The following is a 13,887-nucleotide window of genomic DNA, read 5'->3' on the forward strand; positions in this document are numbered from 1 at the left end:
TTCAGATTCCACAGGATAAGCGCTGTGGAAGCACAGAGCTGAGCAAGTACCTCTGCCCAAGGGAAGGTTGAAGGTTTCAGCGGAAGGGAGGTGGGAAGGGTCAGGACAGGGGGAGACGAAGGAAAGGCACCTGGCAGACAGCTGTCTCTGCCAAGGCACGGGGGACCGCAGCAAGTTCTCTGCAGCACCTGGGGTGCTGGGTGCCTGGCTGGGGGCAGGACTGCAGACCGCAGAGGGCCCTGCAGACACGCTCTCCTGGGAACTGGATCCATCGGATCCTGGAGCACGAGGAGCAATCAGGTCTGCACAACAAGGAGTTCTGCGTTGTAGAAAAAGCACTAGGACACAGGGGCTGGAGGGTGGGGACACTGGGGGAGAGGCCTGCTAGAAAGCTCCCACAAAGAACTTTCTAGGTCAACAGAATTAGGGCTCGTGATCAAGACAGGGACACTGGGGAGTTTCAAGCATGGGCAGTAAGTGAAAATGCCAATAAGGACCCAACGGTCATATAAATGAGTATAACAGGCCCAACATGACAGACTCAGCACAAACCCCCTACGTTACCTGTTAACTGTGAGGGCCCGTTCTTTACTTCCACAGAGAAACAGTCTCCCTTTTGCTTGAAACATACGGCCCTCCCAGTCTGTTTCTCCCACTTTCAGAGACACGGGGATTATGAAATAAGACATCTGGATTTAAATCATCTTCCCATGTTCCAGTAAGGGCTCAAATTGTGTGTTTTAAACCCTGTGAGCCACACCGAGCACTGCCGTGGGCTGTGCTGGGCCACCGCTCCCAGGAGTTATCACTAAATCCCACAGCAGGGGCAGGGCCTGTGGCCGAATGAGTTGGGGGCACGGAGAAGGTGCCAGGCTGACAGAGCGCTAGCAGGGGGCCGGGTGGGTGTGGAAGCAGCAGGTAATCCTGGGACTACAAAGCTTCCAGGACAGAGTCTGAGCAGCACTCCCCAGGGAGTCTAGAACGGAAGCGGATAAGGATGGTTGTGACTGGAAAAGTGGTGCCACAGTCAGTCATAGAAATTTAGGAAATCCTGAATTAACAGGGCTACACGGGTTTCTGGACTCAACTTCCTAGAGCGTCTCAAGAGCTCCGGTGAATCGTGAACTCCCAAGAGGATAATTCATACAGGAACAGAGTTTTCCCCAAATGCATGTGGCTGAAAAACCCACTGCATCTCTGGGATGAGTATTCTAGAATGCCCACTGAGAAACCCCTGGACTTCCCAAGGTACCAGAGGGGTGTGTGTGAGGGGAAAGACACCACCTCAGCGCGAAACAGCATCTCACAAAGGTGGTGACGGTTAGTAGGGCGCAAGAAAACCGCAGGCAGCTGGCAAGCGATGACAAGACGCTCGTTTCAGTGGTGTCTGCTCCAAAAGACAAACCAGAAACAAGAAGGGCGCGAAGAGTGCATCCTGAGGTGAGAGAAGCCCACAAAACAGTCACTAGGCCTCTCCTGACTGCCTAACTTTTAAATAAAAAATTAACTCTAAATTTGCACACGATTAGGAAAACTAGAGTAAAAATATAAAGATCTATTCCCTTCCATAGAGGTGGTTGCCAATAACAGTCTTTTGTGCATTTTCAGGATCAGATACACAAATGTGTATACGTGTATATATGCGTGTTTCCGTATGTACATATATACATACATAGTATTTACAAATACAAACACTGTGGCTTTCTAAGTGGAATCATAGAAATGTCCTTTTCTACACCTGCTCTTTTTCCTTTTGACCTCATGACGTATCAGGTCATCTTCCCAGTTTGCTCACAGGCCTTCCCCGTTCTCCACACACACGTTACTCCATACCACGGATGGATCCTAATTTCCTTCATCAGACCCCTCCTGAAGGACATCCGGGTTGTCTCTAGATTTTCCCCATTATGTAAGTATCCCTCATTGGACTTGCGGGTGCCTGATTTTATGCACACTTCTGTGCAAGGCACAGTACTGGCAGAGGGCAGGTGCCTAGAAGTAAAAGTCTTTGGTCAAAGAGCAAGAGAGTTTTGAACTTTGATGGACGCTGCAAACCTCACTCCAAAATTGAACACATTTATTATACTTAACATAGGCAAAGTGTGTTTGTTCCCTCGTCTACACCAGATGTTATCAGTCTTTAGAATTTCTGCCCATCAGAGGGGAAGAAAATCCCATGGTTTTAATCTGCATTTCCTAAAGAAGTTGGCCCCTCTTCAACTGTCTAGTAGCCAGCTGTGTTTCTTCCGAGTTGTTTGCTCATACAGGTAGAAACCACCCCCTGCCTTTTTAAAATTTGCTTATCCTTTTTCATTTATTTGTGGGTTCTTCTCTATATCAACAGTAACCTTTATATGTTAATACACTACCCAACTTTGGTGTCTGTCATTTTGTTTTGTTTACGTCTTGAACTGTAGAAAAGTTTTAAATTTTCATGGAATTAAATATCTTTTACTTTATGGCTTCTGAGTTTTATGGCTTACTTAGGAAGGCTTCTGTACTCCCTACACTTACACAGAAATTCTCTCCTGTATTTTATATTTGCTTCTTGCATTTAGTTGCCTTTGCATCTTTTCGACTGACTAGAATTTGTGTATGCTATGATGCAAATATCTAATTTCTGTTTAAATGAATTATCAATGCTTCAATCAATCAATTAGACAAAAAGTCAACTTAGACTGTAAAATTGTCTAAGTTAAAATACAATTCTCAAGTAAACAGGGACCTGTTTCTGGGCTTTTCCTCCGATCTCTGTTTCCCTCTGCCCGTGGCTTTATACGTTAATTGATCGTATGTTAACATTACATTTTATTAATGTTAACATATATGTTTAAAATGTTTCATCTATCCTTTTGCACTAACTTTTTCAGGAGAACACTGAACTGGCTTCTAGATATTTACTAATTTTTGTGACTATTGCAAACGGGATCTTTCCTTGTTTTTCAGTGTTATTTCTGGCTTATGGGAAAGTAACTGACTTCTACTAAGACACAACTGATGACAATTCTGAACATGATCATTTCTAGTTTTTCCACTGATTCCTGCATTTTGAAAAAACAGTCATTATCATCTGTGATTTTTGTTGTTTCCTTAGTAAAGGCTCTGGAAACAGCCCCCCCCACCAATCTCCCCATGTTCTTATCCTGCCTGATCCCAGTTCCCCGCTGCACCTGACCCTAACCTGTCTGCACTGCGGTAAAACACTGTCTGTTCACAGGGTTCTGATGACAATAAAAGGTATTCATACCTGTAAAGTGCCAAGGGCTCTGCCTACTTTATTTTATTTTGGGGTTGTCAACAGACACATCACATGCTTCTCTCTTTCCTAAGGCCTGGACCCCACATGGAAGGGAGAAAAGGTGACCTCGTATCTGGATATGGATTTTGTCACTTCAAGAGCTTTATCATATTAAAATTAATATCTAATAAATATTAAACACTATGTGTCAGGAACATCCTAGGTACGTTCCATAAGAACCACAAATAATATTAACAGCTTACCGTTAAGGAAGTAATTAACCGTTAAGGAATAACCATTAAAGCTGTTTTAATTTTAGCACACCAGAAAATATAAGGGGTATAAGTTCTAGTAGCATTAAAAAAAAGAAAGAGGGCTTCCATGGTGGCGCAGTGGTTGACAGTCCGCCTGCCGATGCAGGGGACACGGGTTCGTGCCCCGGTCCGGGAGGATCCCACATGCCGCGGAGCTGCTGGGCCCGTGAGCCATGGCCGCTGAGCCTGCGCGTCCGGAGCCTGTGCTCCGCAACAGTGAGAGGCCCGCGTACCGCAAAAAAAAAAAAAAGAAAGAAAAAAAGAGTTACCAATTCTAATAGTAGCTTTTCCTTTTCGACCACTTTCCAAAATTATAGTTCTCTTTTTCCGTCTAGAAGCTTTGGATGGTTCCTTCACCGATGGAGAAGTTATCCACTGGTACTGAGAGAGAAATGATAAATATGCCATTTAAGTTCCAGGTAGTTTAGGAGGGTTTGATCTTCATTAGAAATTACGATATTTTAAGTTAATAAAAGGTCTTCAATCTGCATTTCTGGGAAGCTAAATTAAAGCATCACACAACATTTTCAAAGACAGAAAAGCCATTTCATTTGACTAAAAACTTAGTTTTAAAATGGCAGAAAGTACCTTGATAATTTTCTTTTAAGAAGGAAAGAGGGGCTTCCCTGGTGGCGCAGTGGTTGAGAGTCCGCCTGCCGATGCAGGGGACATGGGTTCGTGCCCCGGTCCGGGAGGATCCCACGTGCCGCGGAGCGGCTGGGCCCGTGAGCCATGGCCGCTGGGCCTGCGCGTCCGGAGCCTGTGCTCCGCAGCAGGAGAGGCCACAACAGGGAGAGGCCCGCATACCGCAAAAAAAAAAAAAAAAAAAAAAAGAAGGAAAGAAAAACAAGCCATTAAAGAGAAATTCTTCCGAGAGAATTAAAACATGTTATATACCTCTGACTTGGCACTCCTTCCATTCTGGAGACCTTTTTTGGTAACTGCTTTCAGCACAGAATGACTTAAAGTAAAATAAATTGAAATTAGAGTAATTATTTCCCAATGAGTGGCTATTTCCATTTAAAACCAAAAGCCAACTAATTATTGCTTTTCCCATAAAATTAAATAGGAAATCTACATTATGTAATTATACACTTATTTCCCCCTTTGTGTATTCTAATTTCTTCCTCAAAAACCTAAGATGCCATCTTGCAGACTGCCCACAGTGGCTACTATTTTGGCAGCAGCAAAGGTCAGCTTTAAACATTTTGCATCTAAAGTGGCTTTAGATACCTTTGGATAGAAAGTACAGTCTGAGCACCATCCAGACGCTTAGATACCTAAAGGGCATCCAAGATAACAAACCAAAGTCCTGATATATTCCCTCAAAAGCTGCTCCTCCCATCAGCCCCCTTCTTCTAAGTGATAGCACCCAGTTGCACACATAATCATCAACGACTTGTCTCCTTGTTACTGTTTCCTTCATACCCCACATCTAACCTATCTGCAGGTCTTGATAGCTACACCCTCAAAACACAACCTGAATTCAACCACTTTTCACTTGCTCCAAACTTCCAACCTAACCTAGGCCATAAACATCTCTTATTTGGAGCACTGTGACAGTCTCCTAACTGGTCTCCCTGTTTCTCTTCTTTATCCTCCCAAGTCCATTCTCTATACCAGGTCACCTTATTCATACACTATTTGGATCATGCCTTTTTCCAGTTCAAACCCCTCTACTCATTTAGAATAATCCACATCTTTACTCTGGCCTTCAAGACTTTACAAGAGCAGACCCCTGGCTAGCTCCTTGACCTCATGTCATACCACACTCTTCTTCACTCGGTACTCTGGCCATGTTGGCCTCCTTGCTTTTCCTTAAATACTCCACCCACCTACATGCCTGCATACTCATTGCCTCCTTGTCCTGGAATGTGCTTACTCCAGTTCTTCCACGGCTTGCTCCTCTCTTCATTCATGTCCCTGTTCAAATGCCACTTCTCCAGTGAAGCTGTCCCCTAACAAACCTATCCAATGGAGTCCTACCTGCTCTCCCTCGCTCTCCTTACTTTAAGATATTTTTGCACTTCCTACCCTCTAAAATTATATTACGTATCGGTTTACTCATTTCTATCTGAACTCCCTCACTCTCCTTACTTTAAGATATTTTTGCACTTCCTACTCTCTAAAATTATATTACTTATCTGTTTACTCATTTCTATCTGAACTCCTTCACTAGAATGTAAGCTCCACGAGGGCAAGACTTTTGTCTGTCTGGTTCACTGCTTTATCCCTAGTGCCTAAACCCATATCTGGCACACAGAAGATATTTAAAAAATTGCTTGTGATTCTGACAAATGAATAAAGTGCTCCTGGCAAGAATTCAGAGGTTGCACAGGAAAAAATGCTCTTGGTGGAAGTAGGCTTAGTATCTAGGTTCACCTCTATTCAGAGTCGAGATAAGAACAATTTACAAGTAAAATTCACTTTAATTACTACATTATCTGCTAAAAACATAAGGGAAGTGCAACACTAGAAAAGTACAGTTGAAGCTTGAACAACATGGGTTTGAACCTCGCGGGTCCATTGACACACGCATAGTTTTCAATAAATATGTACTATCGTCCTACACGATCCAAGGTTGGTTGAATCCACAGATGTGGAACCACTGACTATAAACTTATACCCAGATTTTCAACTGCGTAGGGGTCGGCACCACTAACCCCACGTTGTTCAAGGGCCAACTGTGTGTGATGAGCAAAGTTAAACACATTAAATTTTTAAAAACTGTCAATACGTGAACAAATTCTTTTTGTTTTGCTACGTGTTTATCAATTTCAAAAAAGTGACCACATACCAACAAGTGGATTTTTTCTTATATCCAGAACGAGCAGAGTTCTGTTGGTTTCAAGGGCCTTTAGTAAAGCCTTTGCTCCTTCACTGGTGAGGCCACACTGCTACAGGTCAAGTGCTTTCGATGAAAGACAAAGGTCACTTCCTAACTCTACAGATTTAACATATAGACAACTCTCATTTTCTCACGTGTGGAAGAGTCCTGCACAAGACAAGTCATGGCAGGTTTGTAATTTTGGGTATGGAAAAAAACAGAAACGTATATGCACACACATAATGCATGATCCAGTTTAAAAACCTCTTCTTGAATGTGCAATGATAACCCTGGCTTTAGTATCAATAAATCATCCAACATATTTTACAATTACAGAACTGAAGAATAACTGTATATAACGTATGAGCAAAAAGCATCACAAAATGAATCTCAGTTCATAATTAGCAAGGGCGGCAGAGGCATGTAAACCTCACAAGCAAAACCTGGTGGAGCTCAGAAATGCACTGCATTCTTTTGATCATGATCTTCAGCTCCAAATCACACTTGAAACTAGCTAAAAGGGGAAAACAAAATAGAAGAAATGTAATAACTGTTAGTTTTAGAGGAAAAAAGGACAAGTCTAAGAGGATACAAATAATAACAAATTCAAACAATGTGTGAATAGAGAATACATAGTAAAAACCTATCATGAAAGTATGATGGTCAAGAACTCTCTCCATAAAAAGTCAGACAAAAACCAGAAACACTGAACATGAATTCTAGTAGTTCTGGGGCTGAACAACCTACTCATTTAAACCAAAGGGATCATCACCAAAGCACAGGTATTAAAAAATATTACATGAAAGGAAACTACGATGAGTCTTTTTTTTAAGTGTTGTGTGGACCATCACATTAAAATAACTGGAGTCTTTCAACACCCCCATGACACACAGAAATAGCAAGTAAGACATACAGATCTGACAGGATATGATACAACCCTTACAAACTCTCACTACAGAAGAATGGACACAGGGTATAATTAACCAAATAGCCAAATTAATACAAACAGCCAGTAAACCTCACCAGTAAATCAAATGAATACAAAATAAAACAAAATGTAGTTATTTTCCTATCAGATGAAGCCAAGATTCTGTAAGAAAAGCCTTTAAATAATGTCTATACCCTTTTGATCCAACAACTCTCTTTCTAAGAATTTAACCAAAAGAAATAGTCAGAGATATAGGTAAGGATATATATCAGAGTACTATTTGTAACTGAAAAACTGGACAAAGCTTATATACAAGCATGGATAAGCTACGTGCACTGTGGCATATTCATATAGTGAAATACTGAACAATCACAAAAAATGATGCAGGAGATGCAAATTTACTGACTTGCTAAAATGCTCATACTAAATTAATTGAAAAAAGTTATAAAATTTGGAGTAATCCCACTTGCATAGAAAATGGAGAGGTACTCATTTTTGTAGTCTTACATTTTTTTACAAGTGCTACAAGCCACTGTTTGTGAGAGGCAGGCTTCACATCTACTGTTGGGGTGGACTATAAATTGGCATAGCATTTCTGGGTGGTAATTTGGCCATGTGTATCAAAAGTCTTAAAAATATGTCACACTTAGTCATTCCACTTGTAGTACCTTATTCTACAGAAGTAATCCCGATGGACACAGAGATGTATATACAACGTATTCACATTGTTTCTGACAGGGAAAAGCAAACTGTCTAAATCAAATTGCAAAGAATTGATTAAACTATGGGACATCAATACGACGCAATACTACATGATACATCATTAAGTGAAAAAAGCAGGAATATGAAATAGCAAGTATACTACAATTCTATTTTTGTAATCCCTAAGTGTACAAATATATTTGTAGGAAAAAAAGACTGAAAGTATATACACCAAAATGAACAGTGATTATGTCTGGGTATTAAAATTACAGGTAATTGTTCTCTTGTTACTCTGTATTTTCTATAAAGGATATACGCAACTCTTAAAGAAAGTTTAAAAGCAAAATAAAAGCTATCAGTAAAATGAGGCTTTAAAAAATCCTATCACAATAGTATCATGCCCAAAGCTAAGCATATTTCATATTAAAAATTCAGTATTTTCAATTTTAGAATTTACCTCTAAGCCATAAATCCTCACTAAGAGATTCTGCCAAAGCACTTGCACCCAGGTCACCAATGAGCGTGATGCAGTTCAGAGTGATGCGCCTCAAACCAGCCATACAGTCAAGATCAGGTCTCCTGGAACGAAGACTCTCAGCCCAGGTTTCTTCATGCTTTCTGGTAGTCTGATATGTCAAAGATTTAATGGGATGAAATTAAGATGCCTGAATAAGGAAACAGGGTGTGCCTACTGAGTATGGCTTATTATGTCAGAGATTTACACACACACACATATCAAGCATATATGCCAGGAGCATCAACCTGAGAAATTCAACAGTCACTTCTGGTTTACGAGTCCAGTGACCCAGATTCTACTCGGTCAGTGATTAGATTCTAGCCACTGGATAGCCTGTTTCTGAACACTTATGTAAAGTTGGACAACTCAATTACAGTCTATGAATTATTTTCCTTATCTTCTAAGTCAGGGAATTGGTTCTAAATTCTATCATTGCTGAGGCTCTAAATTTCATCATTCTGTCCTCCAATGGTCTCCAAACACCTGACTGGGCAAACCATAAGAAAACTTTCTAATATGCATCTTATTTATTAACAAATTATATACACAAAGTTCCATACATATAATTTATGTACATGATAAACTACACAGATTTTTTAAAATAATACAAAGGTAAAAATGTTCTAATATTTTCTTTTCCTAACTCCTAAGGCATTATTTTATTTTACTTATTTTTTATAAAGATTTATTTATTTGTTTGTTTGGCTGTGCCAGGTCTTTAGTTGCAGCATGCCGGATATTTTAGTTGGGGCATGTGGGCTCTTAGTTATGGCAGGCACGTGGGATCTAGTTCCTGGAGCAGGGATCGAACCCAAGCCCCCTGCATTGGGAGCACATAGTGTTAACTGCTGGACTGCCAGGGAAGTCTCAAGCATTATTTTAAAAACTATATTTACAAAATGTATATCTCACATGCTACCTAGGGTATGCACACAAGCTTTAGAGGCCTGGACTATGCACAGCCAGTTTGATGTGCCTTGGAAAAATAATGGTTTGACATTTAAGCAAAAGTACTGTCTTAAAGACATTCAGTTCTTTATATTCATAAAGTAAATTTTGGTAACAGGGAACACTGACTGTAAATGAAAAAAGTCTTACTACATTCTTGAAAAAATAAAAGACTCAAAGTGCCTTTGTTACTCTAAAAGGAAAATCATTAGTGTCATTTTTCTATTAACAATAACTTATAAAAGCTCCAAGGAGAAACAACAGCAATCACTTACACAGTGCTTAGTATGTGCCAGGCACTATTTATACAAATGAGTGCATTTAAACCTCATAATGAGGCATAGAGGTTAAGTGATTTGCCCATGGTCACTAGCTATGAAATGGGAGAAAGGGAATTTGAACCTAGGCCACTTGGCTTCGGCACCCAAGTTCTTGACTGTTTTCTACCTCAGGGGTCAATGGACTTGCCCTGTATAGGCTCAAAGAATTTTTCAATTTTTAAAATCTAAATTTAAACATTTCCAGATTTGTGGGCTCTACAGTTTCTGTTGCAACTACTCTGCCCCACTGGCGTAGGGTGAAAGTAGCCATAACTACCATGTAAACAATGGGTGCGACTATGTTCCAAAAAAACTTCCTTTACAAAACCAGGCAACGGGCTGCATCTGGCCTACCAGCCAGAGTTTACCTATCCCTGAGCTGCATCATCAAACTATTAAAAAGCCTTCATATCAAATTATTAAATAACTTTAGGCCTAAATACAGTCATAATAACCACTGTAAAGTTTTAAGGTATTATTTTAAAAACTGTATTTACAAATTGCTGATGTACTGATTTTTTTTTTGTACTGATTTTTATTAGTTTAAAAACTACAGCAGCTAATAAACACTTGATTCATTTAAGTCTTGAAGACTATAACGGCATAGTTTCTTCACAGTATTACAATAAATGTTTTCAGTAAAAAAAATACATAAAAGTATTATTAGGTATTATATATTAAATCTCTTATTTCTAAAATTAAGTGGACTATCTTTATTAAATGGTAGAATCCCAAACTGAAAAGTGGTCATATTCTTTCAGCAAAATGAAAGCTGCACTCACATGTATCAAAAGACAAAAAATAGGGCTTCCCTGGTGGCGCAGTGGTTGAGAGTCCGCCTGCCGATGCAGGGGACACGGGTTCGTGCCCCGGTCCGGGAAGATCCCACATGCCACGGAGGGGCTAGGCCCGTGAGCCATGGCCGCTGAGCCTGTGCGTCCGGAGCCTGTGCTCCGCGACGGGAGAGGCCACAACAGTACCGCAAAAAAAAAAAAAAAAAAGACAAAAATTAACTGCCCTCTGTATCAATATATTAATGTGTTTCAATCACGTATGTTTTCATGAAAGTTTAAACATAAAATCACCTTTAAGATCTAGGCCATGTGATCTGCTCCCTGCCATGTCAGAATACACCCCGTGAAGTTTACTTAACTTGTCTTAAGTGTGATAGAATTCTTTATACCTTGACAAATAACTAAAAGGAAAAAAAAAATCCACACACACAATAAGATGAAGAGCCTATACATTTGTCAATCTTGACTTATTTGCTTTTCTTGAGTCAATTGGAGGTTTATAGCCACATTCTCAAAATCATTAACTACAATCTGCCCAAACAGGTAATTGACGAACAGATGCATTCTAAAACTTGTCAGTAACAAAGTGCTATTCCAGTTTACAGCAACAGTTTAATTCTATTTAGATACTAAAACTGAATACACTGAATACTGCAAACTTTATTCCCAACCACTCAGCAAAGTACTACATACCTTTTCAGATATAGGGAAAAAAAGAAAAAAAGAAAAAGCATAAGATTCTTCCTATTTTCATTTCCAAAGATACATCCCAATCTTAATGATCAATCAGTGATTTAAACGTCAACTATAAACCCAGTATTTTATTAGCTGCTATGCAGTATACTAGAGCAATAGAAGAGAGAGGACCTCAAACTCTCTGTTCCCTCAAATTGAAAAGCAGGCTTCCTGACCCCTCCAGACCACTACTGGACACAGGGAAGGCACACTAATGTTTCAGGACCCCAACCAACAGTCACCTGCTTTGTGATTACTTCCATGACACACCCTCACCAACACCACTGAGTTTGCTGCTCCTACGGGACGTTACATGTATTTACTATTTTAACACATAACACAGTGCATCGTAATTATGACTGCAGATAGATGTTCTAACAATTTAAAGAGAATGATGACTTTTTTGCTCTTTACATCTTGCTATTTCCCTTCCCATAATATTTCTTGAAGAGAAACCATAAAAATATAGACAAACACAAAACACAGAAAATATACAAAATGTGTGGTTTGTGGCTTAACACAAAGTTAAGTAAAATTAGTTCTGACAGTATCCAGCATGACAAAATTTCATGGTACAAATGAGAATGGACCAAGGTTTGAGCAGGTACAGGAGACAATCCAGGCATGAACAACACCAAGGAAAGGTAGACAGGAAGTAACATGGTGTGTAGGAAATCACGAGACCAGTCTGATGGGAAGAGACATAAACAAGACTGAAACTCGCTTTCTAAACCTCCATCTCCAATTGGACAATTCACAAGACACAGGTGCACCAAAGTGGCCAATTTATTCAATCCCTTTAATATGGAGGAAGAGTTTAAAATTTTACTGGTTTAATTTGCCCCAAAAGCAACTATCAAATGTTGGCAGGACACAATGAAGGCTTACCTTTGTTAACATAGTTAAGCCTCTCTCTCTCACAACTAGCCCACTTAGCTCCACGTTCCTTAGCGCACCCGATGCACTTACACAGTGTTTAAGAGCTCTACACAATTGGAAGGTCACATCTTTATTTCTTTTCACAGGAACACGACTTCTGTAAACTTTATTTCTGCCAGAAGCTAAAGCAAAGTTATTGTAAAATAAGTGATTTAAAACACACATTTTATCATCATTAAAAAGCATTTAAAAAAAGCATCTGCTCTGTGCTAAGGATTAGAAACGACTCCTGCCCTTAAAGCCTTCATTAAGGAGGGACATGTGTAAACTCAAAATTTCAATCACATGAGATAAAGAAACATAACCTTTATGCACAGAGGTTCCTTTGGAGGCAGAATGTTATATCCAAGTGATGGCTTCATGATAACCCTGAAGCAGAATCTAGAAAGATGAGGCTATGCAGAGTTGGAGTAGGAGGTGCATTAACTGCAGAGGGAACATCTGTGAAAAGACACTCAAGCCTGACTCCTGCTGGGCACTGTAAATACTGCAGGTGGGGATGACTAAAGACCAGGGGTCCAAGTGTGAGAAGAGACAGAAATGAAAGAGATGTTGGCCCAAGCAAGCCTGGGAGAAAGCATGGCTTGTATCCCACAGGTGGTGAGACCTGGGGCTACCACTGGCTGAGTAAGGGTGCCTCCGCTGATTAGAAAAAGGCTCCCCGCTGCTGAAGGACCGACTAGATAAAGGGAGTGATCACAAAAAGCTCCCCTTCCTCAGGGCAAAGAGCCCTATGAGGCTTGGCCGAACACAGTTCAGATTACACGCCTCCGTGCAGAGCACACGCTGGGCGGCTAGTATGCAGTAACTGTGTGGGCAAGCCATTAGCAGCATTATTTTAAGCACATCTTTTTATGTTAGAAGATCACTTAACCCGAGCAGGCGGATGAACTTAGAGGAACTGAATCCAGGGGCCGTGAACCACCCAGGAGTTTCTGCCATAGTCTGGGCCAAATGTAATATGGATGAAGAAGCAAATTTAGGAGGAGGCCAAAATTTACAAGACAGACCCACTGGATGCAAGACATAAAGAAAGTTCAGTGAAGGAACTCTGAAGAGAATGGGCTCTACAATAAATTTTTCTTACATTCAATGTAAAATATTAGGCAAAATTAAGTACAGTGGCCTTTAAGGTCCCTTCCAGCTCTAATTTCTTTTGATTTCTAACTTATTACTCTGGTTAAGTAAAGTCCCTTCAGAGGTACAGAACAGTTCTTATACCTGAATGGGATGCAAAGAATAATCTGACTTCTCTTCACCAGGGGATGAGTTGAACTGTCCTTGCAGAAGAGGTAACACGAGGTGAGAACCCCAGATCCTGGAAGAGGTCCAGGCACACGATGAGTATTCAGCTTTTTGAAAACAAATGAACAATCATTTCCTCTCCTACATCTTCATACCCTTACTCTGCTGGTTACTTTCTCACAGCTTATAAACATCTTCAAATATACCCACTTAAAAATCTCTCAGACCTATGATTCTTTGGATCTTCTTGTGGGTAACCTAAGTCTCTACCATGCCTTCAAACACCTGTCCTCCCAAAAAGCCCAGATCTGTACCTTGGGTCCAGACCCGTCTACCAGGCCCCTCTAAAGCACTGAAGATGAAGTAAGATCCTCTCGCCA

The 13,887-nt window shown here is 40.4% G+C and overlaps 1 pseudogene across 1 annotated transcript in view; it reads right to left on the bottom strand.

The window, feature by feature from the left end:
* LOC309797448 (3-hydroxyisobutyrate dehydrogenase, mitochondrial-like) overlaps positions 1-13,887 on the bottom strand; it is a 67,983-nt pseudogene that overhangs the window by 48,467 nt on the left and 5,629 nt on the right. Inside the window, exon 4 of the transcript in view lies at positions 131-278. The product of the transcript in view is annotated as a 3-hydroxyisobutyrate dehydrogenase, mitochondrial-like (transcript). The remainder of the gene's footprint in view (positions 1-130; positions 279-13,887) is intronic.

Source organism: Mesoplodon mirus, assembly GCF_964341445.2.
Source record: "Mesoplodon mirus genome assembly, contig: HAP1_SCAFFOLD_530, whole genome shotgun sequence".
Taxonomy (NCBI): domain Eukaryota; kingdom Metazoa; phylum Chordata; class Mammalia; order Artiodactyla; family Ziphiidae; genus Mesoplodon; species Mesoplodon mirus.